This window comes from Hylobates moloch, unplaced genomic scaffold (assembly GCF_009828535.3).
Source record: "Hylobates moloch isolate HMO894 unplaced genomic scaffold, HMol_V3 SCAFFOLD_9, whole genome shotgun sequence".
Lineage (NCBI taxonomy): Eukaryota > Metazoa > Chordata > Mammalia > Primates > Hylobatidae > Hylobates > Hylobates moloch.
Genome location: NW_026652284.1, coordinates 75,087,280 through 75,106,336, shown reverse-complemented (window position 1 = coordinate 75,106,336; position 19,057 = coordinate 75,087,280). Strand labels below are relative to the sequence as shown.

Here is a 19,057-nt window from a genome sequence, read left to right as displayed (position 1 = left end):
TACTCACACAGAATAGTTTTTCAGATCATAGATGCAAACTCTTCAAGGGAAGGGCTTTCTGAATTATCTTTGTACTCCCAGGACTTGGCAGAGAAGCCAGCACAGAATTTAACAAAGTTGTGCTGACTCATGCCTGTAACCCTAGCACTCTGAGAGGCCGTGGTGGGAGGATGGCTTGAGGCCAGGAGTTCGAGACAAAGGTGTGCTGCATGAAAGAATCGTAGCCAGTCTTCCTGTGTGATGCCGAGGGAACATTTTGGTGAGTTTCCCTTTTTCTAGAAATATGTTCCCATAGGTGAGAAGAAAAGGTATATACAATTTACAATCCTGCTTTTTAAAAAAGTTAATATGATATAGGCATTTCCCTGTGTTACCATAAATTCTTCCCAAGCATTTTTGGTATGTGCTTGATTAATATTCTATTGTATGAATATGCCATACTTTTCTAAGCCAGTCCCCTGGTGTTCAGCATTTTGATTATTTTCTGTTATTTTTAATTTTTTTTTAGAGATGGGAACATGTCACCCAGGCGGGAGTGCAATGGCAAGATCATGGCTCACTATAACCTCGAACTCCTAGATTCGAAAGATTCTCCTGCCTCAGCCTCCTGAGCCACTGGGATTACAGTTGTGAGCCACCATGCCTGGCTATTTTCTGTTATTAACTATTATAAACAGAATTGTGACTAGCTTTTTCATTTGCATTTTGGCTTAGTTTCTTAGGATTCCCTGACCTGGAATTTCTGGGTTAAATGATATTAGTAACTTTTTGCTAATTTGATAGTTGAAAACACGTCATTTTATGTTTTTTCTTCTTTTTTTTTTTTTTTTTTGAGACAGAGTCTTGCTCTGTCACTAGGCTGGAGTGCAGTGGTGCGATCTCGGCTCACTTCAACCTCTACCTCCCACGTTCAAGCAATTCCCCTGCCTCAGCCTCCCGAGTAGCTGGGACTACAGGTGCGCACCACCACACCTGGCTAATTTTTTGTATTTTAGTAGAGATGGGGTTTCACCATGTTAGCCAGGATGGTCTTGATCTTCTCACCTCGTGATCCGTCTGCCTCGGCCTCCCAAAGTGCTGGGATTACAGGCGTCAGCCACTGCACCCAGCCCATCTTAAGGTTTTAATCTGTATTTATTTTCTTGCTAATGGTGCCAAACAGTTTTCTTTATCTTTGTTTACTAGTTGTATTTCCTCCTTTTTAAACTGTCTGTTCATGTCCTTTGTCGATTTCCTGGTAGGGTCTTAGCATTTTTCTTATCAATTCACATGAGTTTTTTTTCCATTGTAAAGATCCTAAGCCTCATTATATTTACTGAAAACAATTTACCTCTTTCTGTGTTCTGGGTTTTTTTATAATGTTTGGTTATTGATATCGATATATTCTAATTTTTCATAACGTAGTGTTTTCCCTTGTGCTTTGTTTCCAACTTTAAAATTATTTTATTTAGAGACAGGGTCTTGCTCTGTGAACCAGGCTGGAGTGCAGTGGCATGATCATAGTTCACTGCAGCCTTGAACTCCCAGGCTCACCTGATCCTCCTGCCTCAGCCTCTTGAGTAACTGGGATTACAGACACGCACCACCGGGCCCAGCTAATTTCCCTTCCAAATCCAATATTGTCCAGCTGCTGACCTTATGACTTTGCAAGCTGCTCTCTCTAAAGTAATCAATGACCTTCTGCTACTTTTCAAATCCAGTGGCACCACTTGACCCTTGGAGGCATGTGAAAGGGCAAGAGCATCTCTCTTCTTGCTCTCCTAGGTGGACCCTATTGGTTTTCTCCCTAGAATCATCTGTCCTTTGTCATTGGTTTCTCTTTCTCAGTTTCCTTTGCCAGATCCTCCTCATCCTCTTATTTCCAAAGGTTCCAGGTGCTCCAGGGCTCATTCTCCATTAATACTTATTCCCTAGGTGATTCATCTCATCTAGTCCTCTGTTTTTAAACGGCAACTTGATCCTGATGCCTGTCCAATTTCTATTGCCAGTCTCCACCTCTCATCTGAACTCCAGACTCCAACTTCTTCTGCAACATCTCCACTTGGCTATCTAACAGGTGTCCCAAACTTAACATGGTCAAAGTCATGATTTGTTCTCTTAGATTCATCCTCCCCACCTGAGCAAATGGCATCCTGACCTTAGAGATTCTTATTCTGAAAGGCTTGCAGTCATCTTTGACTCCTCCTTCTGTCCCACCCTAAGTCAATCTATCAGCAAATCTTATCAAATATATCCAGAACCCAGTCACTTCTCCCCACTTGCATCAACATGACTCCATGATTTCGCTCTCTCTCCCCTGGGCCACTGCAGTAGAATCGCAACTGGTTTACCTGCTTTTACTCTTGCCCTTGGTACCGTCTGCTGCCCACATCGTAGATTTTTAAAAGTAAAGCAGATCATGACATCACACCCCTGTGCAGAACCTTTCAGGAAAGTCTCTACCATCTTCTCTAAGTCTCCTCATGATCCCACCCCACCTCTCTGACTTGGTCTCGACCCTTGCTCACTCAGCTCCAAGCACCTTGGTTGTGTGATTCGTGAAAGACACCAAGCATGCTCCTGCCTCAGGGAGCTTGCACCTGTTCTTCCCTCTGGCTGGAATGCTCTTCCACAGATGCCCACATGGCTTGCTGCCCCCTGTGTGCCAGGTTTTACCTAAATGACATTTCATAATAAAGGCCTTCCCTTACTCTGCGTTGATTTTCTTCCTAGCACTTATCACCCCTGACATATGGATACATGTTTGTTTATTGCCTGTCTCCACTGACTAGAATATTGTGGTAAGCAGTCTCAAAGTGGTTCCCCATGATCTGAACTTCCTGGTATTCATGCCCTTATGTAATCCCCTCTCCTTCAGCGTGGCCTGGACTTATTGGCAGTAATTCAAAATAAATAAAATATGGTAAAAGTAATGGGATGTCACTTCTGAGAATGTTTTACAAGAAGACTGACTTCTCTCTGTCCCTTTCCACCCGCAACTCCCAGCCCAATAGAGATGTCCATGTTGCAATGAGCTGACATCTCTCTCTGGCCAGTAGCCAGCAGGGACCTGGGGCCTGCCAACTACCATGTGAGTGAGCTGGGGTTGAAGGCTGAATCCTCCCCTGGTTGGCCTTAAGATGACTGTAGCCCCAGCTGACATTTTTTTTTTTTTTTTTTTTTTTTTGAGACAGCGTCTCACTCTGTCGCAAAGGCTAGCATACAACGGTGCAGTCTTGGCTCACTGCAACCTCTGTCTCACAGGTTCAAGCTATTCTCCTGCCTCAGCCCCCCAAGTAGCTGGGATTACAGGCACCTGCCACCACGCCTGGCTAATTTTTTATATTTTTAGTAGAGACAGGATTTTGCCATGTTGGCCAGGCTGGTCTCGAGCTTCTGACCTCAAGTGATCCACCCACCTCGGCCTCCCAAAGTGTTGGGATTACAGACGTGAGCCACCGCACCCAGCCCCAGCTGACATTTTGATAGCAGCCTTATGAGAGAACCGAAGCCAGAGGCACCCAACTAAGCCCTGCCCAGTTTCCTGACTCATAGAAACTGTAAAATAATAAATACTTGTTTTAAGCCTCTGAGTTTCAGGATAACGCAACAATAGACAACTAAAGGATCTCTGTCATTATCTCTGGCACCTAGAAAAAAACCTGGCACACAGTAGGTACTCAGAAATATTTTGGAACGAATAAATGAATTTCAGGACTTTTTCTAGGAAGAGGGTCAGTCTTGCTGTGGATGATGTGTGCAAATGTGAGTCCTCGAACTGCTTCAGCCACTCCATGGCCATTTGTGAGGTCAGCCTGAATGCAAGGCCAACACAGAGGGGCATATCCAAGAAAATGGCGAAGTTGCAAAGCCAGAGCCCCAACAAACACATCTGCCCTACCTGTAAATTGTTTTGGCTACTTGATCAAAGTTTAAGCTAGTTTGGTCTCAGCTTTCAAGAACTTGTAACTAAAAGCATCCTAATGATTACACTTTTCATGGCATCATTCCCTTTTTCTCTCTCTCCGCATGTTCCTTTTTTTCTTTCTTCTGCCTACCCCCTTATGGTAGAGATTACAATGGTCTATCCAGTTTCCATTCCTTTCATTCCTTACCAAGGGAACCTGATTTAGTTGGTGCAGTGAGGGGCCTAGCTAAGAACTGCATTTCCAGCCTCCCTTGAAAATAGTTCTAAGTTTTGGCCAATGTAAGCAGAAGTTATATAGTGAGTCTCCTGGAAAGACTTCCTTAAAAGCAGCCCCACTTGGCTGGCAGACACCTTTTTCCTTTGGCCTCTTCCGCTTTCCCACTGCCTGAAATAGGATGGTGGGACCTAAAAGGACCATTTTGTGAAACTAAAGCAAATTTGAGGATAGGCCACACACACTAAGTATGGTGGAAGAAAAAGAGAGCCTGAATGTCTAATGAAGCCAAGAGTCTAACCCTGAAAGCCTCACTGCTGAACTCTGTGATGAGAAGAAACCAATCTTAATCTTATTCATTGCCTTTCTGTTATTTATTTATTTATTCAGAGACAAGGTCTCACTCTGTCACCCAGGCTGGAGTGCAGTGGCACAGTCACAGCTCACCGTAGCTTCAAACTTCCGGGCTCAAGCAATTCTCCCACCTCAGCCTCCCAAGTAGCTGGGACCACAGGTGCGTGCTACCACAACTGGCTAATTTTTTGACTTTGTGTAGAGATGGAGTTTCACCATGTAGCTCAGGCTGGTCTCGAACTCTTGAGCTCAAGTGATCCTCCTGCCTCAGCCTCCCAAAGTGGTGGGGTTACAGGCATAAGCCACCATGCCTGGCCGTCCTTCCTGTTACATGTGTAATAGTTTAACATCAACCTGACTGATATAAGCCTTACATGTGAAGTCCCCAGGGTCTGTCCCTGTTTTCTCTTTCCCCTGCATGCTCTCCCCAGGTGATCTCATCTGCTCCTGTAATTTAAGAATGATCTCCTTTATAAGGACTTCCAGACCGCTGCCTGTACCTCATGAGTATCTCCCAAGCTCCAGACTCAAAGTCTTGAGTGACTCCTATATGTCCCAAACTAGATGACACTTAGAAGCATACTAGGGAGCAAAGCATGGGTTACAGATTATGGAGCCAGCTGGCTATAGTTTCTGATCCTGACTCACTTTCTGAGTAACCATGGGTGAGCAAACTATTTCTGAGCCTTTGTTTTCTTATCTCTGAAATGATCATAAAAATATTACTTCATAGTGTTTTTATGACAAAAATATCTGTAAAACAGTGCTGGCATATAACCAGTGCTAAATACATTGAGTTCTCTCCTCCCCCATCACCTGTCCTCATCCCTGTCCATATTCCCAGTCTTCTGACTTCTCACCTTCAGGTAAATGACTTTACAAACTACCTAGTCTTCCACACTAGACATCTTGGAATCTTCTTCAACTTCTGTCATTTGCCATCATTCCCTCATGGCCAACCGACTAAATTCTGTTGAGTTTTTATCCCAGAACCGTGACCTCGCTTTCCTATCTCCATTGCAACTCCTGGCTTAAACTCTTATTAGCCCTTGTCTGGCTTATTCCCATGGCCAACCACAGCCTCTTCACAACTTAATCTCCCACCCTTCTACCAAGGTTGTTCCCTTAAACATAAAAACGGGATCATGTCTCAGCATCGCTTACTGACCTTTCCTGACTTGTGTGGCCTTCAGAATAAAACCCAAATTCCAGAAGCAGTCACCCAAGGCTGCCCATCAAGGCCCTGACACCCTCCACCCTGTCCCAGCCTCTTCTTCCTCATTCCCCGGGGACTTGCCATTCTCCAGACAGATCAGGCCCTTTCCTGACTGTCTTTGCAGCTGTTGAAATGTGTGTATACTGCCCCTGGTCCTTTAATTATATCATCACCTTCAATATGTATATGGCCCAGTAATTGTTTCAAAGTTTAATTTGTTTTTCTCCCTGCAGTTCCCCTTTTTCCTGTCCCCATTCTAAAAGGATCTGTTCTCAGCCTCAGGGCCGACTGGGCAGGGTGACCACAGAGTTGACTGCAGACTCTTCCCTTCCTGGCTCATATTTCCCAAGCCCTAAGCTCACTGAGCTGAACAGAGCTTGGGGTGAGGGTCTCTGATGGAAACAGTGCTAGAGGGAGGGATTTCCCTCATACCAAGAAGAGATGCTGGGCCTGCGAAGAGGAAAGAGACATCTCTGGCGCCCATCAGTGGCAGGGACCTGTACCATGCTTTCTGGATGTATCAGGCACTGGGTGGAAATTCCCATGGTCCATCAGGGAGATGGAGTGTGATATAGTTTGGATATTTGTCCCCTCCAAATCTCATGTTAAAATGTGACCCCCACCAATGTTGGAAGTGGGGCTTAGTGGGAGATATTCGGTCACAGGGGCAGATGATTCATGAATGGCTCGGTGCCATCCCCTTGGTGATGAGTGAGTTCTCATTCTATTAGTGCACATGAAATTTGGTTGTTTAAAGGAAGCTGGCACCTCCTTCTCGCTCTCTTGCTCCCTCTCTTGCCATGTAACATGCCTGTTCCCCCTTTGCCTTCTGCCATGAGCAAAAGCATCCTGAGCCCTCACCAGAAGCAGATGTTGGTGCCATGCTTCTTATACAGCCTGCAGAACTGCGAGCCATATAAACCTCTTTTATTTATAAATTATCCAGTCTCAGGTATTCCTCTTTTTTTTTTTTTTTTTTTTTTGAGACAGGGTCTCTCTCTGTTGCCCAGGTTGGAGTGCAGTGGAATGATCATAGCTCACAGCAGCCTCAACCTCTTGGTCTCAAAGTATCCTCCTGCCTCAACCTCCCAAGTAGCTGGGACTACAGGCATGTGCCACCATGCCCAGCTAATTTTTAAATTTTTTTGTAGAGATGGGGTCTCCCTATGTTGCCCAGGTCGGTCTCAAACTCCTAGGCTCAAGGGGTCCTCCCACCTCAGCCTCCCAAAGTGCTGGGATTACAGGCGTGAGCCACCATGCCCTGCCCAGGTATTTCTTCATAGCAATTTAAAAAGACTAATACAGGGTCCTACCACCAGGGTTCCTATGTCACAGAAACAGCAGCACCAGGGACTGAAGGGCCCTTCAGGCTAACTAAGGCAACAGCATTTTAGCACAGCCTTGGGTGCAAGGGGAATCCCCAGGAAGGACTAAGATGACTTTCCCACAGCCCTAACAGGATGAGGGCTGAATGTGAAAATGAAGTTGAATGATAAAATAATGAAATGGGGTATTTATTGACCAGCTGAGCTTGTGCACTGAGCTTCTGAACTGCTTGAGAAGCAGGCCTCCACCTGTCTTCCCCAACTACTGCCCTGTTCTCCCTAAATGCCCTCTGCTCTCTGGCTCTTGCCTTTCAGCCCCAGATTTCTGGCTCCCTAGACCTGCTGTCATGGGTATTTGCCAACCTTCACAATTTCCCACCTGGTTCTTTGGACTTTTGAGTTTCCTGAAGTTGGCTCTGCAGGCAGCTTGGGTTTTGGAATCCTCTATTACCTAGTTGAATGTTTGGCTACGGCCCTCGTTCCAACCCATCTCCAGCTGAGCCAGCTTCTGGCCCTCAAGGGTAGAAGAAAGAAGGGACTCAAGCACAGAAAGCTTTTTTCTCTTTGCTTCCTGACATAACTGTATTCATCCTTCAAGTCCCTGTTCATATGTTATCTCCTGGGATCATTCCCTGACCTCCTTAGTTGGGTTCCTTTTCTGGGTTTCCGTAGCATTTTGTTTATACATCTGTCCCCTCACAGTGCATTCTTTGTATGTTTATATGGTGGTCTTTCCACCTTGACTATGAGCACCTTGGGGGCAGGACCCCCGCTTCATTCACTTAGCACAATGTCAGCTACAGAGTAAGCCCTCAAAACTGCTTGTTAAATGCCATTTTTCTTGCAGTCTCCACACTGCCATGTACTCTTCTTTTTCTAGCCTTCTTTTTCTCTGTATCAATAAGACATGCCTTTGGCTGCAGGTAATAGAGAGCCTGACTGCAGTGATTTAATAGTTAACGATTTTTTTTCTCACATGAAAAGGAGTTTGGGCCAGGTGTAGTGGCTCACGCCTGTCTGTAATCCCAGCACTTTGGGAGGCCGAGGCAGGTGGATCAGTTGAGGTCAGGAGTTCCAGATCAGCCTGGCCAACTTGGCGAAACCCCGTCTCTACTAAAAATACAAAAATTAGATGGGTGTGATGGCGGGTGCCTGTAATCCCAGCTACTCAGGAGGCTGAGGCAGGAGAATCACTTGAACCCAGGAAGCAGAGGTTGCAGTGAGCTGAGATCATGCCACTGCACTCCAGCCTGGGCAACACAGCGAGACTCCATCTCCAAACAAAAAAAAAAGAAAAAAAGGAGTTTGGAGGCCAGGTGCAGTGGCTAATGCCATAATAGCACTTTGGGAGGCCAAGGTGTGAGGATCACTTGAGTCCAGGAGTTGGAGGCTGCAGTGAGCTATGGTTGCACCACTGTACTCAGGCCTGGGAAACAGAGTGAGACATTGTCTCAAAAAAAAAAAAGAAGTCTGGGCTAGGCATGGTGGCTCATGCCTGTAATCCCAGCACTTTGGGAGGTCAAGGCAGGCGAATTACTTGAGGCCAGGAGTCTGAGACTAGCCTGGCCAACATGGCAAAACCCCATCTCTACTAAAAATACAAAAGTTAGTCAGGCTTGGTGGCACATGCCTGTAATCCCAGCTACTTGGGAGGCTGAGGCACAAGAATCGCTTGAACCCAGAAGGCGGAGGTTACAGTGAGCCAAGATTTAGCCACTCATTCCAGCCTTGGCTATAGAGCAAGACTCTGTCTCAAAAAAGAAAAAAAGCAGTCTGGAGGTAAGAAACCCAGGACCATCAGAGACCCAGCCTCCTCCTGTCTTTCTATCCCATCCATTTTAATGTGCGGAAGCTAAGGTGGCTGCTGTGCCTCTGAGCATTGTGTACCTGTTCTGGGCAGGAAGAAGTAGAAAGGGTGAAGAGCCAGCTCTGTCCCTTTCCATCAGGAAAGCACAGTTGTCCTAGAAGACTTCTGCTGACATCTCATTGGCCAGAACTATGTCACATGGCCACCCCTAGCTGGAAGGGAAGCTAAGAAGGGGGAAGGCAAAGGACAAAGTGGAGAAGTGTGGGTGTGAATGAGAAAATTCTTGGGCCTCACTCCAGACCTACTGAATCAGAAATGCTGGAGACGGGCCCTGGCAATCTGTGATACAACAAGCCCCCCAGGGGATTTTGATGCAGCTGACACTGGAGAATCATAGCAAAATATGAAGGCCAGTATTATGGTAGGAAAAATCCTGGACTAGAATTCAAATCAATTTCTTGGTACAAGTTTTGTTATGGCTAGCCAAGAGACCTTAGTTTTCTGTCTATAAAATGGGAGTAATAATGGTTGCTCTAGGCTGGGTACAGTGGCTCATGCCTGTAATCCCAGCACTTTGGGAGGCTGAGGCGGGTGGATCACGAGGTCAGAAGTTGGAGACCAGCCTGGCCAATATGGTGAGACCCCACCTATACTAAAAACTACAAAAAAATTAGCCAGGTGTAGTGGTACGCGCCTGTAGTCTTAGCTACCCGGGAGGCTGAGGCAAGAAAATCGCTGGAACCCGGGAGGCGGAGGTTGCAGTGAGCCGAGATGGTGGCACTGCACTCCAGCCTGGGTGACAGAGTGAGACTCCATCTCAAAAGAAAAAAAAACAACAACAATAATGGTTGCTCTGACTTCATTCTCTGAATTGTTGTGAGGACCAATTTAAACAATGCAGATGAAAACATGTTGAAACTATAAGTCATTAGACAATTGTACTGATTTAAAATGGTAAAAGTTCTTATTGAATGAATGAAAGGTTGGATGGTACTAAGGAAGGAGGAGAAGTTTTGTATGAGGTAGGCCTGGAGTTCAAAGACAAAAATGAAATGTGAGAAAGTGTAGTGGTGAATTTTATGTGTCAGTGGAGAACACTGATGAATAAGAGAAAAAATTTTCTAGTTGGGACCGAGTGGTTTATTTTGCTTCTCTGTATTGTTGGTCAAAATTCCAAAAGAATGATAGTCTCTTGACACTGTTTCTGTGTTCAGAGATGATTGCATATAATTAATAAAAGGCCAAAAATGTCTATGTACTGGCCTTTTAGAGTTTTGGTCTCTCACAAGATGTTTTCTTGGGTAATAATTATAGAGCAATCTTGCAATAGCCTTGTCACAGTTTATGTAGCTGACGTGTTGGGCAGAGTGCAAATGCCTGGGAAAAGCAAAGCTACCCGTAAAAGGTATGAAGGGTTTGTTCGAAAAGTTACAACAGTCAGGGACAAAAATAGAAATTGAAACCACAGACGTTCAGAATACACTGTTATCAAAAACAAATGTTTGCAGCAGCTCCAGTGGTTGCTGCTACAGGTGGTTTCCATGAGAGGAAAGAGGACATAGACATACATGGTTTCAAAACAAACGTTTTGGAGGATAATGAAATGGAGCATTTAACAGAAAGGTTGGTAAGAAGATGTGAAACAAATGAAAGGGATTTAGCGTTCTGCCATTTGGAATAAAAATACTGAGATGTCGTTGTCTGTGCACCAAGCAAGGCATCCATCCTTTATTGTATTAAAACTGTTCACTTGATTCCTTGTTCATTAGTTCCACAACAGCCACCCATATAACAGACATGGAGCAGTTTCCACCGGATGAACTTAGACAAGTCATCAGCTGCTAATGAGGCACCAGGGAAGTCCCAGTCATATCTACATTTGCCTTCAGATAACCTTTACGGGTTTGGAAATTGCCATGATGAAAATAGCAGAGTCGTACTGAGGCTGGGAGTTTGACCTGTCTATTCAGGTGAAAACCACAATGTCAAGAAGGAAATGTTGGCAGCTGTGTGAAAGCACCAAAAACCAATGAGTTGCGCGTCTTCAATGGATGAATTATACAGCATGTGAATTTTATCTCTATAAAGCTGCTACCAAAAAAAAGAAGGAAGTGTTTTAAGGCAAAGATCTGGTGACACAGAGGCTATGCAGTAGCTAAGAGACTTTGTTTGTATATGTCTCGGTTAAGTTTGTCTGCACAAAATGTGAAGCCAAGGTTTACTCATTGATCGATCTGTTTAACATCTGGACTCGGACATGCAAGTGCTGTGATAAGAGAGTTTGTAGAAGTAAAACCACATGCTCCTTGGTGCTGGGGACAGAGAATATAATCTGCATATGAAAAGCTGATGAAATTAAACATCCGAAACTGGTGGGAACCCAAAGCCAAGGTCAGTTCATACAAATAGGCCAGGCCAGGCATGGTGGCTCATGCCTATAATCCCAGCACTTTGGGAGGGCAAGGCAAGAGGATCACTTGAGCCCAGGAATTCAAGACCAGCCTGAGCAACATAGTGAGATCTCATCTCTACAAAAAATAAAAAAAATAAAAATAACAGCCTGGCGTGGTGGTATGCACCCGTAGTCTCAACTACTCAGGAGGCTGAGGTGGGAGGATCACTTGAGCCCAGGAGGTAGAGGCTGCAGTGAGCCATGAATGTGCCATTGCACTCCAGCCTAGGAAACAGAGCAAGACTCTGTCTCTAAAAAAAAAAAAAAAAAAAAAACAACAACAAAAAAATTGGCCAGTGCTAAGTCAGGGATTCAAAATATTCAACCACCTTTGGAACTGACTTCCTGAGGATGTTTTAGTTGTCAATTAGGCAAATGGAGTCTTATCTGTTTGTCCTCTTCCCCTTCCAAGAACCCACTGACCTCCTTCCTCCTCTTCCAGCCTTGAGTACCTAGCATGTAGGTAGCCAGGACAGCTGTAATTTGATATGTGAATGCGTTTCCTCCTTTACATCTTGGGAGATTGTTATGGTTACTGCTGCTCTCAAAGACAGGAATTGAAATGCAGCTTGGTTGGACTGGAGAGTCTTGGAGTGAGGATTCCTGAGGTCAAGTGCCAGCCCCATCACTCACAGGTTATGTGACCTGAGTAAGTCATTGGATACCTCTTGATCCCATCCCTTCTCAGGTACTCAGGCTTTGCTACCGCAATCACCCCCTCTCTCCGGCAGCCAGTTTCAGCTTCTCTGCCATATCATTCTTACCAGCAATACCAGTAGTTGTAATTCCTCCCATAGTAAAAGCCCAAAGTAGAGACAAAACCTCCCTGTCTTCCCATTCACATCTAGTTCCACTTTGATCCTTTGCTTTCCTTTACAACAAAATTTCTAAGAAAAGAATTGCTTAGTGTTATGGGCTAAATTGTGTGCCTCGCAAATTCATATGTTGAAGCCCTAATCCTTAGCACTTCAGAATGTCACTACACATGGCTGGGCACGGTGGCTCACACCTGTAATCCCAGTACTTCGGGAGGCTGAGGCTGTCAGATCACCTGAGGTCAGGAGTTTCAGGCCAGCCTGGTCAATACGGTAAAATCTTGTCTCTACATGGTGGCGTGTGCCTGTAATCCCAGGTGCTCAGGAGACTGAGGCAGGAGAATTGTTTGAACCCAGGAGGCAGAGGCTGCAGTGAGCTGAGATCATGCCACTGCACTCTAGCCTGAGCGACAGAGCAAGACTCCATCTCAAAAAAAAAAAAAAAAAAAAAGAATGTGACTATATATGGAGATAGGGCTTTGAAACAGGTGATCAAGAGGTCATTAGGGTGGCCCCTAATCCAGTATGACTAGTGTCCTTACGAGAAGAGGAGATTAGGATGCAGACAACACAGGCAGAGCATGTGGGCACACAGGGAGAAGACAGCCACCCACAAGCCAAGGAGAGAGGCCTCAGCAGAAACCAGCCCTGACAACACCTTGATTTTGGACTTCCAGCCTCCAGAACTATCAAGAAAATACCTTTCTGTTCTGTAAACTGCCCAATCTGCAGTTCTTAGTTATGGCAGCTCCAGAAGTAAATACATTTAGACCTTCTATGTCTGCTTCCTCACCTCCAGTCTCTCTTTCTTGTGATTTTCCTCCCTCTTTTTAACCTACTCCAGTCAGGACTCCATGGCCACCAACCACTCCTCGCCAACTGCCTGTGCTGAAGTCACCACTGACCACCGTCTGTCGTGCTGGACCCCTGCTGACTCCAGTAGGGCTGGCACCATGTCAGAGAGGCCGAAGAAGAGACCTGGAGACAACGAACGAGACATAGGGCTTGTTGGGTGGATTTACAAACATGGATGGTCCAATGGCGGTGAGCTGGACAGGAGCACCACCACCATTTGTAAAAAGCATGCAGTTTGTATGGCATTTTCACTTAGCAACCTCCACCCAGCAACCTTCATTTAACCCCAGACAAAGAGCCTCTTTCCCCTGTACAACCCTCATTCCAAGAGGTGGCCTGGGGGTTCAGATGTCCTTCATGAATAATGAGTGAATTTCTGGGTTGGCCACTTCCACATTCCTCAGCTCCTAACTCCAAACACACATCTTCTTAGACTACAAGGTCATTCTCAGGGTATGTGTAAGTGAAGTTATTGCTATCAGTACATCTGCTATAGACCATCTTGCTGCATCTAGAAGCCACCTCACTGTTCTCATTGTATCTGGCTTCTCTGCAGGTGGTCACACTTTCCTTCCAAAGACAGTTTCAGTACTTGGATCAGGCCACCACGCTGTCTCATTTTTCAGTCACCCCATTGGCTGTCACTTCTCACTCTTTTTGGCTGGATATCCCTTATCTTCTTTCTTCTAAATGTCAGAGCCCTGGGCCCAGCTTTCAGCCTTTTCCTCTGTCCATAATCTCTCCCTAGCTCCTTCCATCCAGTTCTATGGCTAAAAATATTAAAGCTGGTAAGTTGCACATTTACATCACCACTCCCACCTCCTCTTTGAGCTCCAGACCCAAATATTCAATTGCCCTGGAACTTCCACCTGGATATAAGAAGCATTTCAAGCTCATTGTGTCTCCCTCATCCTTTCTTTGTTTCTCCCCATTTTTTATTTTTATTTTTTATTTTTTGAGATGGAATCTCACTTTGTCATCCAGGCTGGAATGTAGTGGCATGATCTTAGCTCACTGCAACCCCCGCCTCCCAGGTTCAAGTGATTCTCCTGCCTCAGCCTCCCATGTAGCTGTGATTACAGGTGCGTGCCACCCTGCCCGGGTAATTTTTGTATTTTTTAGTAGAGACGGGGTTTCACCACATTGGCCAGGCTGGTCTCGAACTCCTGGCCTCAAGTGATCCGCCCACCTCAGCCTAACAAAGTGCTGTGATTACAGGCATGAGCCACTGCGCCTGGCCCCCATTCCCTTTAATAGCATCATTGTTCACCGTGGGAGATCAGAGCCCCAAGCACCATCCTTGATTCTCTTTCTCTCACATTTCACATCAGTCCACTAAGCAGCCTTATTGTCTCTATCTTCAAAATAAGTCTTCATCTCAGTCATTCATTTACCTCCCCCTCCACTGCTGCCATCCTGGTCCTAACCCCACCCTCCATCCTCTGAATCACTGCATCTTATTTCCCTGCCTTCCATCTTACCCACTACAAGTGTTTTCTACACAGTAGCCAGAGGGATTCTTTTGAAATTATTGAATCCTTTCATTTCCCATCACATTTTGAATGAAATCTAGACTTTTCATTCTGGTTTGCATGTTCCCTCCTGACCCAGACCCTGCCCACCTCTCTGATCTGGTCTCCTTCTCCAGTCTCTTTCCCTCGCTGTACTCTGGCCACACTGCTGGTCCTCTAAGCACCCCTGTGGCATGGTGGGACCTTCACACTCACTGTTCCTTCTGCTGCTAGTCACTGATTAGAGCTTCACAGAGCTTGCTTGCCCCTTTCATCATGCAGGGCTTGACTCAGAACTCACCTTCTGGAGAGGCCTTCCTTGACCCCCCAGCTCATATAGCACTTGCCCAAACGCTGGAGAACCCAGCACACTCAGGTTACTCTTATGACCTTTTAATAAGCTCTTACTATAGTGCCAAGCATTGTATTAAATGCTTACATGCATTATCTCATTAACCTCGGAACCACTGAAAGAGGCATTCTAATCAACCCCATTTTATGCATCAGGAAATGGAGGCTAAGAGAGGTCAAGCCTAGAGTCATTCAGCTTGCACTAAGGTCTGATTCTAGAATTAGGGCTCTTAACCATTTGATTCAGCTGCTTTTCACTTTAAATTCTGTTCTGAGTTATGGATTATATGGCTTCCAGGAGTTTAATTTACAGGATAGATTGGTTTCTATTGCACTTGTGTTTGAGCAGGTAAAGTAACTCAGGTATATCAGTGTGTTCTAGGGAGGGACTTCTTTTCCAAACTATGGCTTTAAACATTCACATAATACAAAATGCAGGTTAGGTAGGCACAAATTCAAGCATAGGTCAAGACCACCTCTGTGGTTTCTACTTATAGACTTATTAAAGAAAATGAAGATATTTTGCTGTTGATTTTATGGTTTGAGGGGGCTTAAGTTCTCAGAAGTTATTAAAGCTTTTAAGCATTTTTCCTCTTATTTTCTTTTAAAATCCTATTTCCTTTTAATCTATTTGGGGTTCAAAAAAGGGAAACAGATAAATAAATAACATCCTATTTCCACATGGTGATTAGAGACAAAATACTTCAAATGAGAAGCACTATAGTTTGAACGTGTTCCCCAAAGTTCATGTGTTAGAAACTAAATCCCCAATGCAACAGTGTTGAGAGGTGGACCTTTAAGAGGTGATTAGGTCATGAGGGCTCTGCCTCATAAATGGATTAATGCTGTTATCCCAGGAGTGGGTTAGTTATCACAGGAGTGGATGCCTGATAAAAAGGATGAGTTTGACCCCCTTCCTCTCATGTGTGTGCACATGCTTTCTTGCCTTTCTGTGGGTCTGTCGACCTTGGATTTGCCAGACTCCACAACTGTAAGAAATAAATCTCTGTTCTTTATGAGTTACCCATTCTCAGGTATTCTGTTACAGCAACACAAAATGAACTAGGACAAGAAGGGTCTATGTGCTGGTAAGAACACACACTTACCGAAGACCTACGTGTGCCAGGCACCTTTCTGCCTTTATTGTGTCTCTGAGCTGGTATTATTGTCCCTCTTTTACAGGTGAGGAAACTGAGGCACTTAGAAGATAAGCAACTGTCCCCATTCCAGAGCAGGAACTCCATAATTATCTGTTCTTTCCTTCCTTACCAGACAGCACAGAGTGTATTTATCTCCAGCATGCAACAGAATTGATTACCTGAGGCCCATTCTGTGAGACCTATTCTCAGGGTTCTACAATTTAGTTCCACGTTATAATAATAAACACAAAAAGTGACTTCTCAGAGATCTGTGGGCCTTTCTGGAAGTGTTGGAAAAACCAAAAAGACAGCAAAGGAGTTCAAAGTTCTACTGCTCTTCAGCTTGTAAAACTATGGGTCTGGTCAGGTTACCATCAGATACCAGATGATGCCAAATCCTCAGTTACACTGTGTAGCCTGAGAACAGCACTGCTATTAAGCACAGCAAGGACTCTTCTACCTCGGGCCTTTGCACTTGCTCTTCCTGCTCCTGGACCACTCTTCTATGCCCTTTGGTTCTCAATGCTCAAATGCCACCTCCTCAGAGAGGCCCTCCTGACCACACTACCTCCCACCAACTTCTCTCTAACCCTTTACCCAGCTTATCTTTCTTCACAGCACCCACTAAATTATATATTTGTTTATTGTATCTCCTCTACTAGATGGAAGGTTCTTGAGGGCCAAGACTTTATCTGTTTTGTTCACTGCTATATCCCTGGTGCCTGGCATAGAGTAAGTGCTCATTAAATAATTGTTGAATAGGCCAGGTGTGGTGACTCATGCCTGTAATCCCAGCACTTTGGGAGGCTGAGGCAGGCAGATCATGAGGTCAAGAGATCGAGACCATCCTGGCCAACATGGTGAAACCTTGACTCTACTAAAAGTACAAAAATTAGCTGGGCGTGGTGGCGCACGCCTGTAGTCCCAGCTACTCGGGAGGCTGAGGCAGGAGAATCTCTTGAACCTGGGGGGCGGAGGTTGTAGTGAGTGGAGATCATGCCACTGCACTCCAGCCTGGTGACAGAGCGAGACTCTATCCCAAAAAAAAAAAAAAAATTTCATCTTGCAAAATGTAATGGATATTTAAGAGAAATAAATGCCTGCTCCTATCAAAGAGGAATAAAGCAGGAAAAGAGGCCCCGAAAGGATACCATAGAAATAAAAAACCTTGCCTTGGATGATCAAAACGTTTAGGCCTGGCTTTGCCAAAGCCATGAGAAACATGGACATTTAAAAGCACAAATTTATCTTGCAAAATGAAATGGATATTTAAGGTAGTTCATTCATGCAAAAAGAAAAAAAAAAGAATCCAATAAACAAGCTTTCCTTAAATAGGTAGATTACTTAGGCAGTGTGTGGCTTATGTAAGTAGTAACCATATCGTCTGCATCCTTTTGAAAAGAGCAGAAAGGCGCTTGTACTCAAGCTGTCATCCTAACAAAGCAATTCATGGTTACAGACTCACCTCGGGTTGCCTCTGGCATATGTGGACTGTTGGGCAGTGCCCAGAAGTAGCAGTGTGAGTGAAGAAGTTGCTTTGGCAGCGGGAGTTACAAAAGCCCTTTGCTCACACACTTCAACTAATCTCTGACAACCACCCCAAGAACGAGTCACATCTGCCCCACACAGTGCGCCTCTTCAAGCTTCACGGCTCCTTGGAGCTAGGGTGGTGTATGAAGGGCCATTCTGTATCATGTCTCTAGACCATATCTAGTAAGGGATGACCTTGCTTTCTGCTCAAAGGTTTGTTTTTTTTTTTTTGAGATGGAGTTTCCCTCTTGTCGCCCAGGCTGGAGTGCAATGGTGCGATCTCGGCTCATGCAACCTCCGCCTCCCTGGTTCAAGCAATTCTCTTGCCTCAGCTTGCTGAGTAGCTGGGATTACAGGCATGCACCACCACGCCTGGCTAATTTTGTATTTTTAGTAGAGACGGGGTTTCTCCATGTTGGTCAGACTGGTCTCGAACTCCCGACCTCAGGTGATTCGCTCGCCTCGGCCTCCCAAAGTGCTGGGATTACAGGCGTAAGCCACCGTGCCCAGCCTCTGCTCTAAGTTTTAATATAAATAATTGGGTTATCTGTACATTCAGCCAGAAACTAAGAAGCCTTGAAAGGACTTTCCAGAAACTAGAGAAAATACTCTAGGCCTGAAGCGATCATTAGTTACAATCCAGCGCAGGCTACTCCAGCTCTTGGGGACTCCCCCCTAGCACTGGTTACTGAATGAAGAGGGCCCGCCTCCTTTTTCCTTTCTGCTGCCTCAGCCAGCACACAGACCCTTTTTAAGGATTTTATTTCTAATTACCATGTGGAAATAGGGTTAAACAAACAGACAAACATACAAAAGTCACAAAGGTTGCAGGGTCTTGAAAAGCTATTACACTTACGGCCCTGGAATAATTCTTGACTCCTTTCTGAGATGGTAACTGGCAGCCCAGTTAAACGTCTGTTTTCTGTTTTTATTTCAAAAAGCAGAAATCACAGAATCTCTTGCTTCTTTGTTCTAGGATTTCTGGAGACCCAGACAGACCCTTTCTTCCCTTTAGACAATAGATGTCACTGGAATGCTAAGTGATTGTTTATCTAAAATGCAATTTTAAAAAATTCTTGTCTTTCCCAGTCACTTGGCAACATGCTGTGTCCATGGTAGAAGCCCAGCAGATCCTAACTGTTGATGGGTAGATAGAAAACGACCTAAGTGGACTTCACTTTGCCATTCTCCAACTTGTTGCCTTGTGTTCTGAGGCTGCCCCAAGTAGCCATCCTACGGGTTGGTAGGAAACAACATTCTTTAGCAGCCTCGATGCAACTGGCAGGGTTATGGCCACAGCCTGCTTTCATAAGCAGGAGGCAGAGGCATTAGTTGCATTGTAGCTGTTTGTTGGTGTGAATGTGGTCCTGCACTGCGACTTTTCCAAACAAATCTTGAGGTTGAATCCCTTTTGTTAGGGTAGATAAGGGAGTGTATTGAGCTCCATGGAAAACAGACAGGAGGACTCTGACAGATGGGGAAAGGGTCACCCCCACAGCAGGGGGTCAGCCTGGAAGTGGGTACTATAGCAACACGCTAAGAATTATTCTGTGAATTAAAGGATGGTTGGATTCACTGGAT

General features: G+C 45.1%; 1 protein-coding gene across 1 annotated transcript in view; it reads right to left on the bottom strand.

The window, feature by feature from the left end:
* Window positions 1-19,057, bottom strand: part of NDUFAF6 (NADH:ubiquinone oxidoreductase complex assembly factor 6) — a 212,614-nt gene that overhangs the window by 136,205 nt on the left and 57,352 nt on the right. The gene's annotated exons all lie outside the window — the stretch shown is intronic.